Source organism: Macaca mulatta, chromosome 2 (genome assembly GCF_049350105.2).
Source record: "Macaca mulatta isolate MMU2019108-1 chromosome 2, T2T-MMU8v2.0, whole genome shotgun sequence".
Lineage (NCBI taxonomy): Eukaryota > Metazoa > Chordata > Mammalia > Primates > Cercopithecidae > Macaca > Macaca mulatta.
Window position 1 is genome coordinate 55,652,298 of NC_133407.1, and position 20,145 is coordinate 55,672,442.

Sequence of the window (20,145 nt, forward strand, 5' to 3'; positions counted from 1 at the left end):
CTGAGGGTCTCTGCTGTGACTGCATGGCAGTCAGCTGAACACTCAGACAAAATGTGTCTTCACATTTTTAAGCTCACACATACATGGTTAAATTTCCAGATGTTCTAGCTTCAGGCTCTTTTCTGTACTATTTCAAACTAGTAAATTTTTAGGTTTTCCTTGCTAGATTGAAATATGAGTTGGGAAATACACCTAGTTAACAACAATAGCAAAAAAGCAGCAAATTCACAATCTTACCTGGTGAATCTGTCTTTCAAGACTATAGGACTCTTTGGTCTGTATTTGCCAGACACACAGGGCTCTGCTTTGCACATTTGTAATTTACTGGCCAGTTGGAGATTTCCGCAGAACTTAACATGCAGATTTTGGTTCTCACCCCTTCTGTAGTTCTCCTGCTTACAAGATTTCTCTTTCAAATACTCAGCTGCTCCCCTGGTACTGAGTTATTTCCCCTGCATCTTTCACCTGGTTAGGCTGGCTTTTTCTCTTTGTTATAGGTGTTCTTAAGGAGAATATCTGGTCATTTCCTACCTTTGGAAACACAGTTTTATAAGAGTAAAATTTCCTCTGGCTCTTGTTTATATTTGAATTCTTTCTACTACTTCTAAACAGTTCTTTAAAAAAATATATTATGTTTAAATGTTGCAACTTTTATTTGTGAGGTTTATGACATCACTTTGTTACCACTATCAGAATTCCACCCAACACCCTCCCAGGTTTTCGATCTGCACTCCCTTCATGGGCAAGTTTTCATAGCTGGTTTTGTTTTTGCCTGCTGTAATGGTGTTGAAGCTTTAACTGTAAATAATCATTTTAAAAGAATTCACTGTCAAATCTTGGAAAGGCCATCTCACTAGAAGTCAGTAGATCTGCATTTTAGTTTTATTTAACTTGAGCAAGTTGCTTGACTGCCTTGTATCATTGCTTTCTCCTCTAAAACTTCAGGAATTAGATGAGATATTCAATGACTTATCTAATAAAGTTTCTTTTTCCCATGACTAAGTCAGTAAACAAGACCTCTACTAATTTATAGGCGTAGTGATTGTCTAAGCTAAGTTTTCCTTCTGTTTCCACTTTCCCAGAAGAGAAACTACTGGTCAACTGAGATGTTCTCAGGAGTTGAATGAAGCATTTTATCTATCTGTTGGTTTCTACATCCTGTTTTCAATTAAATGCCAAAACGGTCATCAGGCACATTACTCTTAAGGATATTTTGCAATGTGCTCTAGTTTCCCAACCAGAGTTTCTCATTTTTCTTTCCTCAATTTGCTGTCAGTTTTCTCCCTTTTTTAGTATATCTGCTATCACTCAACTCTAATTTCCAATTCTTTCTCAGGATTTTAATATCAGGTTGCATTTTTTCTTTTTTTCTTTCTTTTTTTTTTTTTTTTTTTGAGAGGGAGTCTCGCTCTGTCGCCCAGGCTGGAGTGCAGTGGCGCGATCTCGGCTCACTGCAAGCTCCGCCTCCCGGGTTCACGCCATTCTCCTGCCTCAGCCTCCCGAGTAGCTGGGACTACAGGCGCCCACAACCGCGCCCGGCTAATTTTTTGTATTTTTAGTAGAGACGGGGTTTCACCGTGGTCTCGATCTCCTGACCTCGTGATCCGCCCGCCTCGGCCTCCCAAAGTGCTGGGATTACAGGCGTGAGCCACCGCGCCCGGCCAGGTTGCATTTTTTCTAAATAAAAGAAAAACGATGATTGGCTATCTTGGCCCAGAGTATTTTTACTCTCTCCCCAGTTTAAAAGATGGATGCTGAGCTGTATTTTCTCTGCTGAATGACAAAGTAAACAAAATAAGAAACACGTCAAGAAAGTGTCAGGTGTTAGCAAGAGGCAGAGAATAACAAGTTGAACAAAGTATAGGAAGAATTCTACCAGAAATGAACACGTCACAAAATATGAATAATAGTTTTTGTCGTCTTTCTTTTTACATCATATATGTGGAAAAAGTAATATTTATCTTATTAAGTCTAGTATGCTTATTTACTATAGCTGTTATATTTTCATTCAATTTTTTATTTATCAAAAATTACTACCATCTGCCATGGAGCACTGAATAAAACAAAGTGTTTCTCACACATTGTTGCCCCCCCAAGACACAGGAAGATGAAAAGGGCTACTTACAGTTGACAGTGATCATGGGATTCAGAAGTTAGGTAAGGCTTCTGGACAAGAGAGCAGAAGTAAGTAATTCAGTGATAAACTTCTTTTTAAGATGACAATATGAGGGATGAAATAGGAAAGGGAAGATGAGAGACTATCAAATGATTTGTTTTTGTTATTCTTCCACTGAATTAACCAAATTGTTTCTAATTAAATTTATTAAAATCCTATTACACTTCAAAAGAAATACCTGCTCATTTTCACAATTCAAACAAGAGTTAAGTTTGAAATTACCTTTCATAGTTATATTAAAAAAACATTGATTGATGTTGCATTATCAGGGAATGAACACCATAATACATTTTCCTTTTATTGATTAAATGCACAGTGAGAATATGTTAAAATGTATTAACCTAATTAATATAAAATTGATGTATCAAATATTAAATTTGATACAATATTTAATATTTTCTAAATGAAAGAAAAATGATGATTGGCTATCTTGACCCAGAGAATTTTTAATCTCTGCACAATTTAAAAGATGGATGTTGAGCTATATTTTCTCTGCTGAAAGACAAAGTAAACAAAATAAGAAACATGTCATGAAAGTGTCAGTTGTTAGCAGTATTAATATCAAATATTAAAACTTATTGGCTCGAATTTATTTGTAGTACACAATGAGATTAATATGTGTAAATTTTAGAAATATACAATTGCATTTTCTGTGAATTTTATGATCAATTTATGAAAGAATTGAGAATATTTATTTAGGAATCTTCCTACATATCTTAAAGCAAATGATGTCTTCCAAAATAGTTTATTGAAAATTTTATTAAAAATTGATTTTCTGCTAGCATTTGTTCTGTAATACTTTGATTTCGGAGATGCTGAGTTTCTGAAGCTGGATTTCAAAATTTAAAAAACTAAGTCTCTCATGTTAGTTAGATTATATAGATACGCCTTGAATCATGGATTGTATATGTGATTAAGGAAATTTGATTTAATATGAAATATGAGAATACTATACTTTTTAAGGGCTGTGTTGCATATTTGCTAATTTGTGAGAATTAGGACAGAGATAAGTGGAATGTAAGACTATCTTTCAAAATCCCTTATTATCCAATCCTTTTATTCTGGTGATGGGGATGCAAAGGAGAGATGAGAATTTCTTGGTAGTAAGAAAAGGTAGAAAGTTGGGAAAAGAGAAGTATATTTTTAGTAAGAAAATTAGGCTTTCTTTTTTATAACAGATGATTTATGTGTAGTCGACATTTACATAAATGTTCATATTTTGGTAAAGTAAACTTTTGTGTTTCTAAATTATCTTTACTATTATCAATAATATGTAATAAGCTAAGATATCTTGATGTTGGTTATACGGACATTAAACAGATATGATGACTAGGTTGCTACAATTTGAAGCTGTTATGCATCTAGATTTATACGAAAATGTAAATATTACTTATCATAGTAAAATGCTTAACAGAAATTGCTTTTTAAAGAATGTATGCTTTCTCCAGAGAATAATTTTGGCCTTGAAAAAACATATATATATGCTTTACTTATCTTTCAATGTTTACATCCCAATATCTTCTGAACAGAAATAAAAATTCTTGCTGTCAAAGATGGCAGACCAGGAACATTCATTTGTCTCCTATGCCTGTTAAGACCTCACTTAAAAAGAAAGATAAGGTGTGTGACTAAGAATAAACTCATAATGGAAAAAAAAGAATTGTGGAGGTTAAGGTAAGGGAGGATACCATCGTGAAAGGGAAATTTCACTAAATTTCTGCAAAACAGGAAGAGAATGAGAAATCACAGTTGAACAGAATGAGAAATCACAGTTGAACACAGAGAAATCACAAACTAAACAAACAGAAACCTGAGGTAGCTTCTGTTCGTAGTGAGCTGTTACCAAAATTTACTCCCATAAAATAAACTCTAGACAAATCTCTAAGGAAACTGAGCAGAGTTTTAGAGTAGAGCTAACCTGTATGCAGGTTTTACTTTGTCATTTGGCATTGCATTAAGCAGGAAATCCAGTGCCACACCAGTTCTGTTTGCTGACCACATCCACTTGCCTTGCTGCAGTCAGAATTTCCATTCCATGGAGGTCCGTGTAAGAAAACAGTTTTATATACATAAACCCACACCATGTACCAAAATTTTTAAAAGCGTAGCTCTTTGACAAACGTATTCTATGTTTATTGGACTGGTTTATGCAAATGTAGAGGTCAATTTTAGTAATGTGTATCTTCCTAGAAAATTAATGTTTTCATTCATGCTTTAAAATATGTTTAGATGGAGTTTAATCAAATAGTCAATTTTGATTATTTAAATTTTGTTTGTATCTGTAGTTATTTCTCCATCTTTTAAAAATTCAATTTTTTTATTTGTAATTTTTGTGGGTACATAGAAAATTGATATGGTTTGGAGTTGTGTCCGCACCCTAATCTCATGTCGAATTGTAATCCCCATTGTTGGAGGAGGAGCCTGGTGGGAGATTATTGGATCATGGGGGTGGATTTCTCCCTTGCTGTTCTTGTAATAGTGAGTTCTCTTGAGATCTGGTTGTTTAAAAGTGTGTAGCACCTCCTCCTTTATTCTCTTTCTCCTGCTCCCACCATGTAAGACTTGCCTGCCCTCTTTGCCTTCCTCTATAAGTTTCTTGAGGCCCCTCCACCTAGCCATGCTTCCTGTACAGCCTGTGGAATTGTGTCAGCTGAACCTCTTTTCTTTACAAACTACCCAGTTTCTGGTAGTTCTTTTATTTATTAATTTTGTTTTAGATGGAGTCTCCCTCTATATCCCAGGCTGCAGTGCAGTGGTACAATCTCAGCTCACTGAAACTTCTGCCTCCTAGGTTCAAGTGATTATTCTACCCTCAGCCTCCTGAGTAGCTGGGATTACAGGTGCACACCAACACATCTGACTGATTTTTGTATTTTAGTAGAGACAGGGTTTCACCATGTTGGCTAGGCTGGTCTTGAACTCCTGACCTTAAGTGATCCATCCACCTCGACCTCCCAAAGTGCTGGGATTGCAGGCATGAGCCACCGCTCCCAGCCTCAGGTAGTTCTTTATAGCAATTCAAGAATAGACTAGTACAGAATACTTGTCCTGGGAAGTGGGGCATTCCTATCAAGATAACTGAAAATGTGGAAGCCGCTTTGAAACTGGGTAATGAGAACAGGTTGGAACAGTTTGGAGGGTTCAGAAGAAGAGAGAAAGATGAGGGAAAGTTTGGAATTTACTAGAGACTTATTAAATTTTTGAAACCAAAATGCTGACAGTGATATGGACAGTGAAGTTCAGGCAGGGGAGGTCTCAGATGGAGATGAGGAGCTTATTGGGAACTGAAGTAAAGGTCACTCTTGCTGTGCTTTAGCAAGGAAACTGGTGGTGTTATGCCCTTGCTCTAGGGATCTGTGGAACTGTGAATTTGAGAGTGATGAGTTAGGGTATCTGTCAGAAGAAATTTCTAAGCAGTAAGGATTCAATATTTGGCCTGGCTAATTTTAAAGACATACAGTCATACATGTGTGCAAAGAGATTATCTGAAATAGGAGCTTATATTTAAAAGGGAAACAGAGCATAAAAGTTTAGAAAATTTGCAGCCTGACCATGTGGTAGAAAAGAAGAACCCACTTTCCCGGGAGGAATTCAAGCTGGCTGTAGAAAATTGCACAAGTAAAGAGGAGCCAAATGTTAATAGCAACACAATGGGGAACATGCTTTGAAGGTATTTTGGAGACCATCACAGTAGCCCCTCCTATCACAGGTCTGGAGGACTAGGAGGGAAGAATGGTTTTGTGGACTGGGCATAGGGCCCTGCTGCCCTGCACAACCTCAGGACACTGCTCCCTGCTTCCCAGGCACTCCAGCTCCAGCCATGACTAAAAGGGCCCCATATATGTCGAAGGCCACTGCTCCAGAGGTTGCATGCTGTAAGCCTTGGTGGCTTCCACGTGTTGTTAAGCCTCTGGGTACACAGAGGGCAAGAGTTTAGGCCTGAGAGACTCTGCCCAGATTTCAGAGGAAATACGGAATTGTGTGGATGTTCAGGCAGAATTCTGCTGCAGGGGTGGACCTCTCATGGAGAACTTCTATTAGGGCAGTACAGAGGGGAAATGTGGGGTTGGAGCCCCCACATAAAGTCTCCACTGGGTCATTGCCTAGTGGAGTGGTGAGAAGAGGGCCACCATCCTCCAGACCCCAGAATGGTAGATCCACTGACAGATTTCACCATGCACCTGGAAAAGCCACAGGCACATAATGCCAGCCTGTGAAAGCAGCTGAGGGGTCTGTACCCTACAGAGCCACAGGGTTGGAGATACCCACGGCCTTGGGAGCTTACCCCTTGCATCACTGTGGCCTGGTTATGAAACATGGAGTCGAAGTCAGTTGTTTCAGGCAATTTCTTTTTTTGGAATGGGAGTATTTAGCCAATCCTTGTACCGCCGTTGCATCTTGGAAGTAACTGACTGGTTTTGATTTTACAGGCTTATAGGCAGAAAGGATTTGTCTGGTCTCAGACGAGACTTTGGACTGTGAACTTTTGAGTTAATGCTGGAATGGGTTAAGACTTTTGGGAATTGTAGGTAAAGCATGATTGTGTTTTGAAATGTGAGAAGGACATGAGATTTGGGAGGGGCTAGGGACAGAATGACATGATTTGGATTTGTGTTCCTGCCCAAATCTCATGTCAAATTGTAATCCCCAATGTTGGATGAGGGGCCTGGTGGCAAGTGATTGGATCATGGAGGTGAATTTCCCCCTTGCTGTTCTCATGATAGTGAGTGAGTTCTTACAAGATCTGGTTTTTTAAAAGTGTGTAGCACCTGCTCCCTTGCTCTCTTTCTCCTGATCCCACCATTTTAGATGCGCCTGCTTTCTCTTCACCTTCTCCAACAATTGTAAGTTTCCTGAGGCTTCCCTAGCCATGCTTCCTGTACAGCCTGTGGAACTGTGAGTCAATTAAACCTCTTTTCTTACAAATTACCGAGTATTAGGTAGTTCTTTATAGCAATGTGAGAATGGACTAATATGTAGGTGTAGATATTTATGAGGTGCATAAGACATTTTGATACATGCATAAAATGCACAATAATCACATCAGGATAAATTGGGTATCCATCATCTAGAGCATTTATTTATTCTTTGTATTACAAACAATTCAATTATCATACTATTTTCACTGTAACCCATAGGTTTTGTTATGTTTTGTTTCCATTTCAACTTGTTTCAATAAATTTTTCAACTTTCTTCTTAATTTCTTCATTGACTCACTGGTCATTCAGGAATATATAGTTTAATTTCCAGGTGTTTGTATGATTTCCAAATTTCCTCTCCTTATAATTTCTAGTTTTACTACATTGTGGTCAGATAAGATACTTCATATAATTTAAATTTTTTTGAATTTTTTTAAGAATTGCTTCCTGGCCTAACATGTGGTCTATCTTTGGGGATCGACATACTGGGGAAAAGATTGTGTATCCTGCAGTCATTGGATACAGCAGTCTGTAAATATCTATTAGGTTCTTTGTTCTATAGTGCAGGTTAACTTCAATGTTTCTTTGTTGATTTTCTGTCTGGGAGATCTGTCCAATGCTGAAAGTGAGGTGCTGAAGTGTCTCTCTCTCTTTAGCTTTGATAATATTTGCTTTATATATCTGGGTACTCCAGCATTGGGTGCATTTGTATTTACAATAGTTATATCCTCTTGATGAATTGACCCCTTTATCATTGTATAATGACCTTTTATGTCTCTTCATAGTTTTGGTCTTAAAATCTATTTTGTCTGATATAAGTATAGCTACTCCTGCTCTTTTTAGTTTCTCACTGGCATAGAATATATTTTTTCAGCCATTTTATTTTTGGTCTATGTGTTTCTTTTTAGGCAAAGTGTGTTTCTTGTAGGCAAAAGATCCTTGGGTGTTGTTTTTATATCCATTCAGCCACTCTATGTCTTTTGATTGAAGAGTTTAGTCCATTTACATTTAATATTATTATTAATAAGTAAGGGTGTAATTCTACAATTTTGTTATTTGTTTTCTGGTTGCTTTTGTGGTCTTCTCTTCCTTCTTTCTTTCCTTCCTATATTCCTTTTAGTGAAGGTGATTTTCTTAGGTGATATGCTTTAATTTTTTGCTATTTATTCTTTGTTTATCTGTTCTATGTTTTTGATTTAAGGTTGCCATGAGGCTTACAAATAATATAATCCATTACTTTAAACTGGTGATAATATAACACTGATTACATAAACAGGTGAGCAAACAGAAAACTAATAAAAACTCTACACCTTAACTTAATTCCCCTGCTTTTTACCTTTTTGCTGTTTCTATTTATATCTTATTATACTGTCTATATCTTTAAAAGTTCTTGTAGTTATTATTTTTGATCAGTTCCTTTTTTAGTCTTTTTACTCAAGATATGAGTAGTTTACACCCTACAGTTACAATGTTATAATAGTCTGTGTTTTTCTGTGTACTATTACCAATGGGTTTTGTACATTCAGATGATTTCTTATTGCTCATTAATTCCATTTTCTTTCAGATCAAAGAACTTCCTTTAACATTTCTTGGAGGACAGGTCTGATGATGAAATCCCTCAGCTTTTGTTTTTCTGGAAAAGTATTTATCCTTCATGTTTTAAGGATATTTTCACTGGATATAATATTCTAGGATAAGGTGTGGTTTTTGTTTTGTTTTGTTTTTTCTTCAGAACTTTAAGTATATCATGCCACTATCTTCTGTCCTCTAAGCTTTCAAGTGAAAAGTCTGCTGCCAGAAGCATTGGAACTCCATTTTATGTTTTTTGGGTTTTTTTAGATGGCATTTCACTCTGTTGCCCAGGCTGAAGTGCAATGGCACAATCTCAGCTCACTGCAACCTCTGCCTCCTGGGTTCAAGCAATTCTCCTGACTCAGCCTCCCAAGTAGGACTACAGGCGTGCACCACTACACCCAGCTAATTTTTGTATTTTTAGTACAGTTGGGTTTTCACCATATTAGCCAGATAGATCTCGATCTTGGCCTCCCAAAATGCTGGGATTACAGTCGTGAGCCATCATTCCCAGCCTATTTATTTCTTTTCTCTTGCTGCTTTTAGGATCCTTTCTTTATCCTTGAACTTTAAGAGCTTGATTATTAACTTTCTTGAAGTAGTTTTATTTGGATTAAATCTGCCTGGTGTTGTATAATCTTCTTGTACTTGAATATTGATCTCTTTCTCTAGTTTGGGAAGTTCTCTTTTTTTATCCTTTTGAATAAACATTCTACTCCAATCTCTTTTTCTCCTATTTGAGGCTAATAACTCTTAGATTTGCCCTTTTGGGTTATTTTCTAGATCTCAGAGGCATGCTTCATTCTTTTTTATTTCTTTTTATTTTCTGTCTTCTGGCTGTGTATTTTCAAATAGCTTGCCTTCAAGCTTACTAATACTTTCTTCTGCTTAATCCATTCTGCTTTTAAGGACTTTGCTGCATTCATCGGTATGCCAATTGCATTTTTCAGCTCCAGAATTTCTTCATGATTCTTTGTAATTATTTCATTCACTTTGTCAAATTTACATGATAGGATTCTGAATTTCTTCTCTGTGCTATTTTGAATTTCACCGAGCTTCCTCAAAACAGCTATTTAATTCTCTGTTTGCAAGGTAACATAAGTCTGTCTCTCTAGGATTGGTCCCCTGGAACTTATTTAGTTTGTTTGGTGATATCATGCTTTCTTGTATTGTCTTGGTGCTTGTGATGTTCATCAATGTCTGGGAATTGATTTTTTTAGTATTTTAGGACTTGTTCTGTGGCTTAACATATGGTCTATCTTTGAGAATAATCCATGTGCTGAGGAAAAGAATGTGCACTCTGAAGCTCTTGGATAAAATATTCTGTAAATATCTATTAGACCCATTTGGTCTGTAGTGCAGATTAAGTCTGTTGTTTCTTTGTTGAGTTTCTGTCTGAAAGATCTGTCCAGTGCTAAAAGTAGTGTGCTGAAGTTTCCAGCTATTACTATATTGGGGCCTATCTCTCTCTTTAGCTCTAATAATATTGCCTTTATATATGTGGGTACTCCGGTTTGGGGTACATATATATTTAAAATTGTCATATCCTCTTCCTAAATTGACCCCTTTATCGTTTTATATAGTGACCTTCTTTGTCTCTGATAGTTTTGGTCTTGAAACCTATTTTGTCTGGTATAAGTAGAGTAACTCCAGCTCTTTTTTGGTTTCCATTGGAATCAAATATCTTTTTTCATCCCTTTATTTTCAGTCTATGTGTATCTTTATAGATGAAATGTGTTTCTTATAGGCAACAGATCAATGAGTCTTATATTTTGTTCATTCAACCAGTATATGTCTTTTTCTTGGAGAGTTTAGTCCATTTACATTCAATGTTATTGATAAGTAAAAACTTACTTCTACCATTTTGTTATTTACTTTCTGGTTGTTTTGTGGTCTTCTCTTCCTTCTTTCTTTCATTCCTGTCTTCCTCTAGTGAAGATGGTTTTCTCTGTTGATATGATTTAATTTCTTGCTTTTTATTTTTTGTGTCTCCATTCTGTTTTCTGGTTTAGGGTTACCATGAGACTTGCAAATACTATCTTATAACTCATTATCTTAATCTGATTACAACTTAACACTATTTGCACACACAAAAACACAAGCAAAAAGGAAACTAATAAAACCTTGCTTTAACTTTGTCTCTCTGCTTTTTACATTTTTGTTGTTTCTATTAATATTCACATCTTATTTTACTATGTCTTGAAAAGTTGTTGTAGTTATTACTTTTGATTGGTTCATCATTTATTCTTTCTACTTAGGATACAAGTAGCTTATACAACGCAGTTAAGTGTTATCATACTTTGTGTTTTCCTGTGTACTCACTATTACCAGTAAGTTTTGTACCTTTAGGTGATTATTTATTGCTCATGAACATCCTTTTCTTTCTGCGTGAAGTATTCCCTGTAGCATTTCTTGTAGGACAGATCTGGAATTGATAAAATCCCTCAGCTTTTATTTTTCTGGGAAAGTCTTTACTTCTGCTCCATGCTTGAAGTATAGTTTCACTGGATATACTCTCCTAGGGTAAATATTTCTTTTTCTTCAGCATTTTAAATATGTCATGCCACTTTCTTCTGGCCTGTAAGGTTTCCTCTTAAAACTCTACTGCCAGATGCATTGGAGCTCCATTATATGTTATTTCTTTTTTCTTCCTGCTTTTCGAATCCTTTCTGAATCCCTGACCTTTGGGAATTTGATTATTAAATACATTGAGGCTGTCTTCTTTGAGCTAAAACTGCTTGGTGTTCTATAACCTTCTCGTACTTGAATATCTTTCTCTACATTTGGGAAGTTCTCTGTTACTATCCCTTTAAATAAACTTTCTACCTCTTTCTCTTTCTCTTCCTCTTTAAGGCCAATAACTCTTAGATTTGCCTTTTGAGGCTATTTTTTAGATCTTGTAGGCTTCCTTCTGACTGTGTATTTTCATATAGCCTGTCTTTAAGTTCACTAATTCTTTCTTCTGCTTGATCCATTCTGCTGTTAAAGGACTCTGTCTTCAGTGTGCCAATTGCATTTTTCAACTCCATAATTTTTGCATGACTCTTTTTAATTATTTCAATCTCTTTGTTAAATGTATCTGATGGAATTCTAAATTCCATCTCTGTGTTATCTTGAGTTTATTTGCATTTCCTCAACATAGCTATTTTGAATTCTCTATCTGAAAGGTCACATATATCTGTTTATCTGGTATTGTTCCCTGGTGCCTTATTCAGATAATTTGGTGAGGTCATGTTTTCCTGGATGGTGTTGATACTAACAGATGTTCTTTGGTGTCTGAGCATTGAAGAGTTAGGTATTTATTATAGTCTTCACTGTCTGGGCTAATTTGTAACTGTCCTTCTTGGGAAGACTTTCCAGATATTTAAAAGGACGTGGGTGTTGCGATCTAAGCTGTTTCTGCTTTAGGGGGGATCCCAAGCCCAATAACACTGCAGTTCTTGCAGACTCATAGAAGCATGGTCTTGATGGCCTTGCACAAGGTCTGGGAGAGTTCTCTGGATTACCAGGTAAAGAATTTTGCTCTCTTCTCTTACTTTCTCCCAAATACAGAGTCTCTCTCTCTGTTTTGAAGCACCTAAAGCTGTAGGTGGAGTGACACAAGCACCCCTGTGTCCACCACTATGACTTCTATGGGTCAGACCTGAAGCCAGGACAGCACTAGGTCTCACCGAAGGCCTGCTTTAACCACTTTAACGACTCCCTGAATACTACCTATTTTTAGGCCCTAAAATCAGCAGGTAGCAAAGCCAGCCAGATCTGTGTTTTTTCCCTTCAGGGTGGCAAGGTCCCCCAGGCCCTGGGTGGGTCCAGAAGTGCCATCCAGGAGTCAGGGACTATAGTCAAAAACCTTAGAATTCTACCTGATATTCTATTACATAAATGGCCGAGCTGGCACTCAAACCACAAGATGCCATAATTCCCACTCTTCCTTCCCCTTTCTGAAGGCAGAGGATCCTCACCTCCATAGCTAATGCCACGCCTGGCCATGAGGAATACTGCCAGATTACCACCAATGTTCCTTTAAGGTCAAGGTCTCTTAAGTCAGCTTGTGGTGAATGCTGCCTGGCCTCGTTCTCACTCTTTAGAACAGTGGGCTCCCTCTTGTCCAGGACAGGTCCAGAAATGCTGTCCAAGAGTCAAGTCCTGGAATTGGGGACCCCAAGATCCTGCTTGGTGCTCTACTCCCTTGTGGCAGTGTTGGTACCTAAGGTGCAAGAAAAAGTCCCCTTTACTTTGCCCTGTGCTTTTCTCAAGCAGAAGGAGTTTTGCCCCATAGCCAGCACAGCTGGTTATGTGCTGAGTCTTGCCTGAAGTCAGCAAGTCTCATAGGCCCACCAAGGCCCCTGATGGGCACCTCTCTATTGCTGCTGGTTATTCAGGACCCAAGGGCCCTTCATTTAGCAGAATACTGGCAGGACTGAGTCCTTTCCTTCAAGGCAGTGGGTTCCCTTCTGGTGCAGGGTGTGCCTGGATATGTCATGTGGGAATTAGAGCCTGGAATGGGGGCCTCATGACTCTAATCAGTGCCTTATTCTGCTATGGCTGGGCTGGTATCAAAGATGCAAGACAAAGTCCTTCCCACTCTTCCCTCTCCTCTCTTTAAGCAGAAGGAAGGGGTCTTTTTTGAAACCATAAGCTGTGCAGCCTGGGGTTAAGAGGGGAATGATGCCAGCACTCCCTAGGCTGCCCCAACTGATGTCTCAGTATGTCACATGCCCCTCCAGTCCACTACCTCTGTGCCTAGTTCAGTCCTAGGACTTGCCTACAAGTTGCAGTCCTAATGGACTAAACTGCCTTTCATGTTTACCCAGGGACCCAAGGCACTGTGGCCCTTGGTGGTGAGGTTTGCAGGCACTCAAGTTCAGACCACTGGGCTAGGTGATTCCCCTCTGACTAGGGTTGGCTAAAATGTTGCCTTTGTGGGCGAGTGTCAGCTGGGGTTGGTGTAGTTTTCCTTTCTTGTCTAAGAGAACAGCCTGAGCTCAGTGCCTTCTGATTGCTGTGTTTTTTTTCTCCCCAGTTCCAAGAAATGCTCTCCACACCATGCTGCTGCTGTGGGAGGTGGGAGGACGGGCATCATTGGTGATTCAGGACTTAAAAAAGAAATCTTTTCAGTGCGTGTTTCAGCAATATGAAGTTAAAGCCAGGTACTGTGAGTGCTCATTTGATTTTTGATTCTTATAGAGGTGTTTTTTTCTGTGCAGAGAGTTGTTAACTTAGTGTCCTTGCAGGGAGGATGATCAGAGGAAGTTTCTGAGGATGATCAGAGGCATGTTCTGCCATCTTGCTCTGCCTCCTAATTATTATTAATCTTAATAGCTGTATCTAACATTTATAGCAATGTATCAGTTTCATGTACAAGGCACTATTATATGCTCAAGGAATACACTAACTCATCTCATCATTACCAGTTTGCAGGTCAGAAGCAAGAAAACTGAGATTTAAGAGGTTATAGGCATCATGTTAAGTCATACAGCTTACTAGACTCTAAATTAGAACATGTAGACTCTAACCTAGGTCTCTCACTCCAGAGTTAATGCTCTGACATCAGAGCCACACACTGTGATGAATATGTGTGAGGGAAAGAGCATAGGAACTGGAGTCAGTTGATTTACATTCTAGTCCCATCTCTGCCACAGTAAGACCTGGTTCAGATCAATCAAGCTCTATGGCACTAAGTTAGAGTTGTACTAAGTGAGTTAAAAACTCTACTAAATAAGCAGCAATATTATGTGATCCTTGATTTGCTATTTCAGGAATAAGGATAGATTTATGCACTTCAAATACTCCTCATGGTCAGTCGCATCATCTGCGATATGGCCAGCTTTAAGTAAGGGCACATTCCAGAGTCATGGAAAAGAAAAGCTACCTGCCCACATTACATTGACATCATTAAAACTATACTGTCACCAAGTACTCTAACAGTAACCTAAGATTCCATGCAGGCCTAAAACCAATGCTAAATTCTCAGAAGCCATAGGGATCAGCTGATGTCAGAACAGCCTACATCCATGTGATAACTGCAGTGGACATAATAAGCTTCAGGTTTAATCAATACAATAATATTGGGTTTGACTAATCCACTATTGGACCAACAATAGTCAGGTGTTAAGTAAGTACAATTTTGAATACAAAAACTACTTCAGTTTCTTAAGTAAATGCAAAAGAAAACAACCTTTTCAAAAGAAAGTAAAGATGAAAAAATAGATTTATATATATATATATATATATATATATAAATGATGATATGGCAGAGTTCACAGTATAGCATTGAAGAAATAATAACTAGGGCTAAGAAAGAATAGTTCTCAGTATCTAATTGGCTAAAATTAAAAGGCAATCTCTTCAGGATGATGGGAGAAAAATTAACCCCCCCAAATTTTTTATCTTTTTGTCACTCAAGGCACAAGTTTAGAACATATGAAATCTCACTGGTCAAGGTTGGATTCTGTGCCCACCTCTTGCTCGAGGGAGATGGCATCTTGTTTCATAGGCCAACTAAGAGAACTGTCATGGTTCCACAAAAGCTGAGCTAATGTTACAGAAGAAGAGTGGATGCTGCAGGAAATTATGACAGAGAACAGATAACTTCTATACTTACTACATTTTCCCCTCCATTGTACTCCAGAGAGTAATTTCACTAGACTTAGTGTAATACCATACGTTAGAGTATTACCATATTTAATTTGGCTACATGTATCTGAAAACTCAAACAACAGTGCCTTAAGTATAAAGTTTATTTCTCTCTCACATAAAAGAGGTAGGCGTATAGGGCCATTCAACAATTAGCTGGCTTCCCTCTTCAAAGTCACCTTCAAGACGGCTTCTGAAACTTCATTCATGAAATCTGATTTTCAGGCAATAGGAAGGAGGAAGGGGGAAGGCAAAAGGCAAAAGAACATACCTCTCAAATGCGTCAAATTCTAATAAGCAGTCTTCCCAGAAGTCCCCCACACTTAAAATTACATCCCAATAGTCCAGAACTTTGTCACCTAGCTGCAAGCAGGGCTGGCTTTGATCTAGTCTGTTACAAGAGTGTATTACAGCCCCATTATGATTTGGGTTCTATTACTAAGGAAGGAAAGAGTGAATGCTGTCTCTTCATCTTAGAAATTACTCTTCTAATCTTCATAGTACAGGATTAATTCAGGGTCATTATAACAATCTGAGAGTTTTAAACAACTCAATTTTTAGCAATCAATGAAGTCATTATGTCTAAGATTTAAAGTCGTTCCCCCCTTCTTGCCAATCATTTGTATTTTTTTCTTAATTGGCTGCTATTTTCAATCAAGTACAATTGCTTTAAAGTGAAGTTAGAGTCACATTCCACTGATTGGAGTTGTCTTCTAATGATTAATGAGCCAGTCTTAAATTCACACTGAGCTTATTTGGAACATGATAGCATCGTTCAGTAATGAACTTTTGAGAGATTATTTATTTCCCGTTGCCGTATTTCTAATCAAGTGCTCATATACATAATGAATGCTTCAAGAGAAATCAGTTTTTGTCTTGTTTACAAGAAGAGTCATTTAAATGGCAAACCATAAGCATGTTAAGATAGATTATCTAGTCAAACCTGAAAGTGAATTAAAATATTTTAAGAATTCATAAACCAGTGAAATATAATTATCTTTAAAATTCTTATAAAATCACATTAACCCAGAAATGTAAGACCTTGGAATTCATTTAGTTCAACCTTCAAACTAATGTCATGAATATAACAACCAGCAGGTGGTTCTCTAACATCTTGTGGACACCTTTGGAAGCTGAAAACTTATTACTTCTTGTCAGTCCCTTCCAGATGGCACCAATTGTTAGAACATTTCTTTATTAAGCAAAGCTACAAAATATACTTTCCCTATCATCATCTTTAATTTTTTGTCTTCTACCATGCCAGATGCCAGATATGTATGTGCTAGGTATTTATTTAGCAAAATAAGTTGCCATCAATACTGACAGCCATATTACAACAAATTTTCATTTTGGGAAAGGATAGTAAAAGTGGTGAAAAAGATTACCAAAGAGCTAAATAAGTTAGGAAAGGAGGATTAAGGATGACAGAATTGGTAGGGGGGAGGGGCTGGGACGCCTACTGTGATAGGCAAAATTTGACAGATACCTGAGGAAAGTGAGGGTCCTATCTAGGCAGATATTTAACTCTCTGCCCACACTTTGGGCAGACAAAACAGAAAGTGAAGAGGCCCTGGAGGAGGAGGTGAGTTTGGTTGGGTGTGTTTAAGGAGTATCAAGAAGCCTAGAGTTAGCAGAGCAGAGTGAGTGAAGAGAATATGGTAGGTGATTAAGACAGACAGTGAGGTGGGCTGTGAAGGGGACATGAAGTCTTTGGAAGGCTTTGAACAAAGGAGTGACATGATATTTCTTAGATTTAAAAGAATAATTCTGTCTTATGTGTGAAAAATAGATTATAAGGCAAGGGGGAAGTAGAGAGACCATTTAGGCTGCTAAGTGGAGATGGTGGCTTATGCCAAGGTCTAACAATGTATAAATGGTCTGATTCTAGCTGTATTTTGAAAGAAGGGCCTATAAGATGCCTAATGGATTGAGCGTGCACAAAAGAACTAAATATAGTTCTTTTATATAGTGAATCAGATTATTTTAACTTGAGCACCTGGAAGAATGACTGTATCACTTACTGAAGTAGGGAATCTTGGGGAACAGGCACATTTATGCAGGAAAAAAATAAATACTTGATTTGTATTTTATTATGCCATTTAGGCATACAAATGAGGACACTGAGTAGGCAAATAGATATATAAATTAAAATTCATCTGAACACCATTAGTCCGATGTCTTTTAAAGTTGTTTGATTTATAGGATATCATCTATATTGTTTCCTCTTTACTGCTTTGAGAGGGTTGAGCTTGATGATGACAAAAATTTTTTTCAGGTTATATTTCAATATTAATGATATAATCCCAATAGTACACTGGAAGATTTTTCTTTGAGTTTGTAAATTAAGTGGATATTATAGTGTACCCCACCACCTTCAGGATGAAGTCACTTAGTTACCGAGGGTATTGAATGATTAGAGCTCACAGTTGCATCTTATTTGGAGAATTGGTCTTCCTTCTAAATGGTGCCTTGTATATCCCTTCCTCTGGGTGTAGTTTACATCCAATGACTGGCCAGTGTGGGAAGGATAATAAGACTTGGACCCTTTGCCTTGACTTAAGAATACTCTTTTACAAGTACCTCACAGTTTTATTCTTCTGCTTAATTCTTTTCCTTTATTCCTTAGAGGTGTTCCTGAGAAAACTCCCTAATAGACCTCTGACACTCAAGTTTCCATCTCAGAACCTGTTGTTCAGGGAGCTCAACTTAAGCCAAAAATATTCTACGAAAGTGAATATTCACAAATAAAATGTTATAAGTTACAAATGTAATAGGAATACTAGTGATTAATTGAATTTGGTATTACTTGCATTATTTATTGTAGCTATCCAAGAACACTGGTTAGAGTATTCAGTGAGACTACATCCTGTTTAGAATTATTTTACCTAATGTACATTGATCCAGGCAGAATCAGTCTCATGACAAATATAGATTTCATTTGCCTTGTATTCTGTTTAAAGCTTAATTTTTGATTCATCCATAGACTATCATGCTTAAGGACATCTTATCAAAATTTATATTGAACAAAACAGAAAAAAATTAACCAAATAACACTTCAATGGCAAACCTACCTCAAAACAACATGCTAGATTCATTATTTTTATAATGTAAAAATTTTACAAAAGACACCAAGATCAAACTCTCAAAGCTTTTGTTCAGAATATCATCTATCAGTCAAATAATTCCTTTATGAACATGTTGCTTTTCATTCCAAAAAGTTGACATTTCTATGGTTAAGATTATCCTCTCATTTAAAAATCTCTCCCCCAACTTCCTGTGTCTTTCAGTATTATTTTTTAAAATACGAATAAATGGTTTTTTGATGGATTCAGTTTGTTTACTGGACTACTTACAAACCAGCAAACTTTAAGAGAGAGAATGTTTCTTCTTTTTTAATTCTTAAAACATTTAAACCTGCTGATTGAATTTTCTTAACTTTTGTTATATGTTTACTAATATTGATTTAAATTGTTTTAGAAACATGAGAAGAAAAACATGATCAATAAATAAGATATACCTGAAAACCCATTACTTAATTGCTTTCAAAAACCAATATCTTTGAGTACAGAAACATCTGTTTATCAGCTGCCTAGAAGTTGTTGACCCTCATTTATTTTGTTCTGTTAGAATTTTAACCTTCAATTTATTTCATTTTGTTGATAAAGTAAAACTATATCTTAAAAGAGAAACTAGGCAATGTTATTTTATTTAGATTATTTTGAAGTGAAGTACTCTATTTTCAAATTATATTTCATGAAAAGAAAATGAAAGATTGTTTTTCTAATCTTAGTTTTAATGACTGAGGTGATCTTTTGTGTATTGGAGATAAATTTCACATTTAAACTGTCTGGCTGAAAGTCCATTATAGAGGGTTTTTTAGTTTTTCTTTGCAAAAAAATCCAAATAAAAAAATATGACATGGATTAAAAATAATTTAGCAGATCTATGATATTGTGCATCTCTTAAATGGTCTTACAAGTGATTACATAAGCTAGGTTCTTTTTTGTTTTGTTTCGTTTTGTTTTATTCAAATTGTAAAATAGGAAAAGTTTATTAGTTTCTTTATTCTAATCTTTTCAGTGACCTACAATGGTTCTATATAGGCCCTCAAAAACCAGTTAGCAAGTGGGAGCTGAATTCGGGGTTTTCTTTTTTTTTTTTTTTTTTTGTAAAGTAGTCTCACTCTGTTCCCAGGCTGGAGTGCAGTGGCGCGATCTCGGCTCACTGCAACCTCTGCCTCCCGGGTTCAAGCGATGTTCCTGCCTCAGCTTCCCAAGTAGCTGGGCCTACAGGCACATGCCACCACGCCCAGCTAATTTTTGTATTTTTAGTAGAGACAGGGTTTCACCGTGTTGGCCAGGATGGTCTCGATCTCTTGACCTCGTGATCCACCCGCTTCAGCCTCCCAAAGTGCTGGGATTACAGGGGTGAGCCACTGCGCTCAACCTGAATTCAGTTTTCACTTGTGTGTTTCCAAACGAGAGAATTGAAAACACAACAGATGGGCATATTTCAGCATAATGGCAGGAAGAACCTTCAAACAATTACAATAGTACAAAATTCAAATGAGCAGTGAATTACCATTCCTTGCTATGCTTAGCTATCATTGGTCAGAAACCCTTATAACGAGAACTCAAGCATTAGGCAATAAAGCTGATGTCTCATTCTAATTCTATGATTCTCTAATTTCAATGGATGGTTGTGACGGCTTGTTTGAATATATCCCACCTCCAATTAAATTAGAAATGTTTAAAATTTAAATTGGAAAATTTTAATATTGAAGAAACAAAACCAAGTTGCTGAATTTTATTCCTCCCAGTGTTACAAAATCTACTCACAGCT